This window comes from Ovis aries, chromosome 3, assembly GCF_016772045.2.
Source record: "Ovis aries strain OAR_USU_Benz2616 breed Rambouillet chromosome 3, ARS-UI_Ramb_v3.0, whole genome shotgun sequence".
In the NCBI taxonomy this organism is placed as follows: domain Eukaryota; kingdom Metazoa; phylum Chordata; class Mammalia; order Artiodactyla; family Bovidae; genus Ovis; species Ovis aries.
The window spans coordinates 162,709,458-162,716,745 of NC_056056.1; the positions used below are offsets into that span (position 1 = coordinate 162,709,458).

Here is a 7,288-nt window from a genome sequence, read left to right on the forward strand (position 1 = left end):
CTAAATACATCCCTTATCTGCTGTTTAGCCTTACAACACCCTTCCCCTTGTAGTTCCATATCAGAAAGAAGGCCACAGAGCCACCGAACTGCCAGACTCAATTACTGGGTAATTGACGCTAGTTTATGACTATCTTTGAAATAATGCATGAGGAAGAAATCAAGATCCTATCAGCTTTGTTCCTCTCCACTGACTCCTGACTGTGAGCTCTTGCCTTATGTAAGCCCCTACACTCCTCATTGAAGAAGGCAATGGCAACTCACTCCAGTACTCTTGCCTGGAAAATTGCATGGATGGAGGAGCCTGGTAGGCTGCAGTCCATGGGTTTGCAAAGAGTCAGACACAACTGAAGCGACTTAGCAACAGCACACTCCTCATGGAATGGGGGTGGGAGGGCACAGTACTTGAGGCATGAGCCTATTGTGTTCTCCTCTCCACTGGCTGAGAGTAAAAGCCCCTTTTTATTTCCTCTAAACTCTGTATTTTTCATTCGGCTTCTGTGAACAGAGAAGGCCAAAATTTTGGCCAGCAACAAGAGTATGATTTGGGGTTCGAGTCAGTAATATTCACTGAAGAAGATAAACAGGAAAATCTTGAAAACTCCTTGCCAGAGAGCATGGAAGCTGGTTGGCCAACCATAACCCTGTGTTCTTAATTCCTCCAGCCTGATCACTAGTCAGTCTATTCCACCCCAGCCTGCGTGTGTCTGTCCCGGCAAAGCCATGTCACTGTATCTCGTGGTCCTCATTGTCCTGTACTGCCTCCTGCGCTGGGACCAGGAGAGGCAGGTGGTAAGCCACCTCCAGGACAAATTCGTCTTTATCACGGGCTGTGACTCGGGCCTTGGGAACCGGCTGGCTAGGCAGCTGGACCTGAGAGGCTTGAGGGTCTTGGCTGCATGTCTGACAGAGCAGGGGGCCGAACAGCTGAGGAACCAGACATCAGACAGTCTACAGACAGTGATCCTGGACATCACCAAGACTGAGAATGTCACTGCAACCACCAACTGGGTCAAGGAGCGTGTGGGGGACATAGGTAACACCCAAATTTCTTCAAAAACATCATAGGTTATGATTGAGAAAATACTATACTTTTAAATACTTATGAAAAAGTACTTTATGGTATGATACATAATCATTTCCTACCTTTTATTCACCATATTCAACATAAATGATATCTCAATAAACTTCTTTTTACCCAAGTCCCTACACTATAACCATGTATATTGATTGTGTCTCTGATAACAAATGATTGGAGAATATTCTTCCTATAAGACATGCGTGTTTCTGAGCAGAGGAGGAACTCAGCTCTCTGTGTGGATATTTTTGGCAGTCCTACCCCAGCAACCTTGAATGCCTGCTCTTGCTGCCCTGAGGCTTCTGGTTACTGTTTTTACCCTAAATAAAACCTTGAGACTATCTCGACTCGTCCCACCCTCTCCTTCCCCACTGTGTTCACAAGTCTGTCCTCTATGTCCCTGTCTCCATTGCTGCCTTGCTAATAGGCTCATCAGTACCAATATAAATTGCTATATGTCAAGTGGGAAGCCAGTGGAAATTTGCTGTATGATGCAGGGAGCTCAGATCAGGTGTTTGGTGACCACCTAGAGGGAGCGGATAGGATGGGAGGTGGGAGGGAGCTTCAAGAGGAAGGGAACTTCTGTATACCCATGGCTGATTCACATTGAAGTATTGCAGAAACCAGCACAATATTAACCTTCAATTAAATAAATTATCTTGCAATTAAAACTTAAGAAAAAAAAAGAGCAAAAAAGAAATCCTTAGGATTGTGTCTTTGATTCCCGCAGGGTAGTTTCCTTCAAGCTGGTGAATCTTTCCCGAGGAGATGGGCTAGAGTGATCTCTTATATGAGTGGGAGGACAGGTGGGGTTTTCTGGGGTAGAGGGTGAACTCTGAGTTCTATGGGTGATGGGTAAAGAGAGGGAGCCCAACCTCCCCTCCAAATACCCCATGTAATCCCCCAGATTCCTGCAGGGACATGACTCAGTATTGATGGGGTGTTTCAAGCCCAGGCTCTAGAGGTCAATATCGGGCCTATCCACAATTTCCCCCCAAACGAGGATTTCAAGTCGTATTTATCCACACAATCTGCATCCATACTATAGTCGTATTTGTTTTTGTCTTTTATCCAATGTCTCTTTTTTGTCTCTCTTGCCCTCATTCTCTCACTGTCTCTCTCTCTTTCCCTCTCTTTCCCTTATATTAGCTGTTAACCACTCAGTCCTGAAGGTGTCAGAAAATCTGAGCAGCTAGGGAATATTTATCATGTCTGCAAAGACAATAGGGACTGTGAAAGACACAACTTCACCCTCTGAGTTAGAGACTATAGACACACAAGTTGTCCTCAAGCTCCATACTTCCCTTCATCAGCTCTGGGGTGCTAGTTCTTTGTCACCAGGCAGTAGGCGTGGTGTGAAGACTTGAGCCAAGAGGGAGCACACCTTCTGTCCTCCCACTGCTCACAGGGTCTGGACTCTGCAAACCCCCAGGAGCGTGTTGGTCTCTGCTCCAGCCCCTCCCCTGCAGCCTCTCTCCTAAAGTCCTTCCGGGTCGGAGGGTGAATGGCACCATGGCTCAGTCCTCTCTCCTGGGCCCAGCTCAGTGTTGCTCTCTCGTCCTCTCTCTTCCCAGGACTCTGGGGTCTGGTGAATAATGCTGGCATTTGCAGACCCGTGGCACCCAACGAGTGGCTGACCAAATAGGACTTTGTGAAGGTTCTGGATGTGAACCTGCTGGGGGTGATTGATGTGACCCTGAGTCTGCTGCCCCTGGTGCGAAAGGCAAGGGGCCGTGTGGTCAACGTCTCCAGCATCTTGGGCCGGGTGTCCATCCATGGTGGAGGCTACTGCATATCCAAGAAAGGCGTGGAGGCCTTCTCAGACTCCCTCAGGTAATGGCCTGTGGTGGATGCCCTTCTTCTCTTCTGCTTCTGTGCTCTGAGCCGGAGGCTGGGGGATGTGGGTTGGCGGGGAGTGGGACAGAGTTTCTGCAGAGATTTTCATACATCACAGACCTAATGGCTCTTCTTTCCAGGTCCCTCTCCCTTACTCTGTGTATGACTTTCACTGGGAAGCTGGGAAGCACCTTCCTATGTTTCACACACCCAGTTGTTCCTAGACCTGTAGAGTTTGATTCAACTTATTCCTGCCTTACAGGACGGCCCATGGTCAGAAATTATTGGAGGCACAATAATGGATAGATTTGACTGTGCAGGGCTTCCATGTACTCAGCTGCTGTGGTATTTAGGTTCTGGGAGCCCTGGGGGGAAGTGTACCCCTTGAAGCAATTAGTTAAGGGAACCACCTAGTCAAATCAATGGTAGAGACTACTGGCTGAGGAGAGAGGGTGGCTCTGATGTGTAGAAGCTCTGTCCACAGGCAGGTGGATACTCCTTAGAGGACAGAGGGGATACTGGGGTGGGAGAGGGGAGACAGGAGATGTGCACTGTGGAAAGACACAATGTACAAATGTGGTGAATTTTTGTAGTGAGAGAAACAGGAGGAGGCAGCATTTCAGTGATGCTCTGCAGCACAGTTGGTAGGATGTAGAGCTGATAGGCATGGAGTGTTAAATAATTGTGGAAATAGTCAAGCTTGATAGAGAAGCAGTAACATCACCATGAGCTTCTCTCCCTGGCTTCTGCATCTCACAACTTCTGAGAGCTCCCAGAGTATCTCACTCAGTCTTGTACTGGTCTCTGACTGTTCTTTCATGCTCTACTTGCACGACCTCTCAATTCCTTACCCCTTGTCCTGTCCACAGAAGGGAGCTCTCCTACTTCGGAGTGAAGGTGGCTATGATTGAGCCCGGTTACTTCGTTACCAATATGACCCAAGGTGAGGGTTCTGGATACTTCCAGGCATTGTGGAATCAGGCCAGCCCAGAGGTGAAAGAACTCTATGGAGAAAACTTCCCTGCTGACCGTGAGTGAGCTGTGGTCCTTGGGGAGAAAAACCAACTCTTGTCTGGAAGCCTGGGTCCATCATCAATGCCTTGTCCAGTCTCAGGCCCACCCTCCAGGCTCTGAGTCCCCCCACACTGTGGGGACATGAGCTCATCTCCAGGGTCCCGTGTGATCAACTGATGACAGAAGGAAAGAATCCAGGCTTGGCAGACCAGGGGACCAGTTTCTCTTACAATATTCTTTTATTTGGGAAAGTAAATGAAGTCATAGAGTGATGCCACCCATGGAATCATGGCAAGCTGGTGTTAGAACCACCTTGTTTCAGATGCCTCAATTTCTCATTTCTAGTGTTTTTAGAGATCTTCAGATTATGTAGTATACGTACAGGATGAGCTCTAGAGTGGGCTTACTTAGTGTGGATAGAAATATGGGGGTGTTGGGACACTTTCCAGTGAAATTAATTGATTTAATTTGGAGGATGATTTGGGGAGAGAAAGGAATTTTTAGAAACTTTGAAGTTGATCTGGAATTGGGAGGGTTGGAAAATGAGAATAACTTAGATGGTGTCTCCTTCTGGACAGTCTTGAAGACACTGAATTTACTAAAACCACCGTGGACTCAGGATCTGTCCTTGGCGACTGACTGCATGGAGCACGCCCTGACCGCCTGCCACCCCCGCACCTGATATTTACCTGGCTGGGATGCCAAGTTCATCTACCTCCCCATAAGCTACCTGCCCAGCTTCCTGATGGATCTTATGGTGTACTGGTATTACCTTCAGCCAGCTAAGGCCCTGTAACCCAAGACTGGGGTGCATGATAGGGGGTAGTTGGGTACTGGGTGGAGAGAGGGTACATGGGAGGAGGGAAATCGAGTGGACAGGAGGCTTCTCATATCCCTGGGATACCCCTCTCACCTCACTCGCCACCTCCACCCCAGGCTTCTCTTGGGACATTGCTTAGGATTCAGAGGTATTATAAAGAAAGAAACAAGTTTTGTGACTGAGGATCTTGAGTCAGGAGTTCAGTTTCCATTTTGTTCCTTGTGCCTTATAACCCACATCCAGCTGTGTGAAGCCGTATTTGGGGGAGGGTATGAGACACTGGGGGTTCCAGTCCCCCTTGCTTTGCCTGTGTCCACCTCTTCACAGTATCTTTGCTACCTCCAGTCTCCTTCTTCCCCAGGATAGAAATGGGCAGGGGAGATAAACGCCTTCTGGTAAATGCCTGAAGGTATCTGTTGACAGTGGAAGGTGACCAAGCCCGACCCATCAGCCTAGTGCCAACTCAGTAAACCTCGGCTGGAATAGGATCCTGAAGAGGAAATAAAAGCAAGAATTTCCATTGATTACTTTTTCCCTCAAAATTATAGTAGAAAATTTCAACTACTTGAATGCCTGCTAGAGCTTCATGCTTAATCTGAAGACTTCTGATTTTCAATTTATTATTTACAGACACACATACATAGCCAGTCTCATAAAACCAACTGATATCAAATAAAGCATCACTGATTCACTTTATGCCTTGGGGGTGCGTGTTCCAGAAGTTTGGGCTCATCCCCAGGACTCCTCTCCAGAATGTAGAGAGCTTGCGAGGTTACTAGGCCCTGGTCATCCTGCTGGTCCTACAAGTGGTGGGGGCAGGGCTTCACGGAGATGGATTCCATGGCCAACTGTGTGGACTGTCACTCGAAGGCCCTATCTCAGACAAGACAGAAGAGCAAATGCATTGGAAACAAAGTGCAGGCCTTCCCTGGTGGTGCAGTGGATAATAACCCACCTGCCAATGCAGGTGACAGGAGTTCGAACCCTGGTCCCCAATGATTCCACATGCCACAGAGCAGCTAAGCCCATGTGCCACCACTACTGAGCATGTGTTCCTAGAGACCTTGAGTTACAAATACAGGACCCGTGTGCTACAAGTACTGACACCCACGGGCCTGGAGCCTGTGCCCCACAAGGGAAATCACAGCAATGAGAAGCCCGTGCACCACACCAACAAGTAGCCCAGGCTCCCTGCAACTAGAGAAAACCCATGGAAAGCAAGAAAGACCCAGATCAGCAAGAAAACCAAGTGCAATGCACACCATCCTGAGCCCTCAGCCTGGACCTTCAGAGATCCCCAATCCTCCCAATCCGGGATGCCTTCCTTGGGGGCAGAGCCAGGTCTGGTCTGATGGACATGATCAGAGGCTGCAACCCGTGCCAGAGTCCACACAGCATCCACCAGGCAGTTTTTCTCCTCCTCCCCTTGGCCATCCTGGTGGTTTTGGAGAACAGGTTCGGTGACTCCCCACCGCAAATATCATCTCTTCCCAGAATCAGACACGTAGGACCTGAAGGCAGGCTTTGTCTGTCCATTCTGGAAGCTCACTCCAGTAGGTGGACAGCAGACAGGTAGGGCTGGGAACAAGGTGGCACAATTAGCCCTCGCTCGTGGTCCCTTCCAGCCCCTTTTGTTACCTCAGCCTCTCTTCAGAGGACTCATCCTGTGAGGAGATGAGGGGATGGGTGTGGAATGTCCTGTGTCTTGACTGTGGTCCTCCTGAGACTGGGAGAGTGCCACCAGGGGGTGAGGGCCCCGTTCCCGAGTGTGTAGGCTTGACAGCTGCTGACTTGGAATGTGGCCCCCCTGCAGCCCCCAGGACAAGGATGCAGAGAATTTTGTCAGTGAGTCTCCCTGAAAGATTTCTAGTTCTGGGCCTTGCAGCTCCCAGGTGAGTGAGAGTCACCCCAGCCTCCTGTCTCTTCCTTCTCTCTTCCGACCTTCCTGTGGTTGTTCTCAGCCTGAAGCTCCTGAGACCCCCACACCATCATATTACTTTCAGGATTCACGAAAGGAAAGCTGATCGTGTGGGGGCTGGGACGTGTCTGGTGCATGGCCCCTTGGGAATTTATGATTGAAGAGATTCCTGTTCACTGAGAAAAAAAATCTCCTATTTCTTTCAAGTAATAAAGTCATGACTCACCCCTTAGTAGGGTTTGTGTTTGTCTATGATTTTCATGGCTCTCTGGCTTCCTGCCAGTTTCCAGGGCACATCCTTCATCCTTAATTGTTTCTGCATTACTATTATCAACTCCCACCTGAGGGACAAAAATTTCTGGAAGACAGTCTACTCCTTGCAGGTGGCTGCTGCTGCTAAGTCACTTCAGTCATGTCCGACTCTGTGCGACCCGATAGACGGCAGCCCACCAGGCCCCCCGTCCCTTGGATTCTCCAGGCAAGAACACTGGAGTGGGTTGCCATTTCCTTCTCTAATGCATAAAAGTGAAACGTGAAAGTGAAGTCGCTCAGTCGTGTCTGACTCTTAGCGACCCCATGGACTGCAGCCTACCAGGCCCCTCCAGCCATGGGATTTTCCAGGC

The 7,288-nt window shown here is 49.1% G+C and overlaps 1 pseudogene; it reads left to right on the plus strand.

Moving 5' to 3' along the window:
* The first annotated feature begins 722 nt into the window (after nt 1-722).
* Nucleotides 723-6,898, plus strand: LOC101104897 (retinol dehydrogenase 16-like; annotated as a pseudogene).
* The last annotated feature ends 390 nt before the right edge of the window (nt 6,899-7,288 follow it).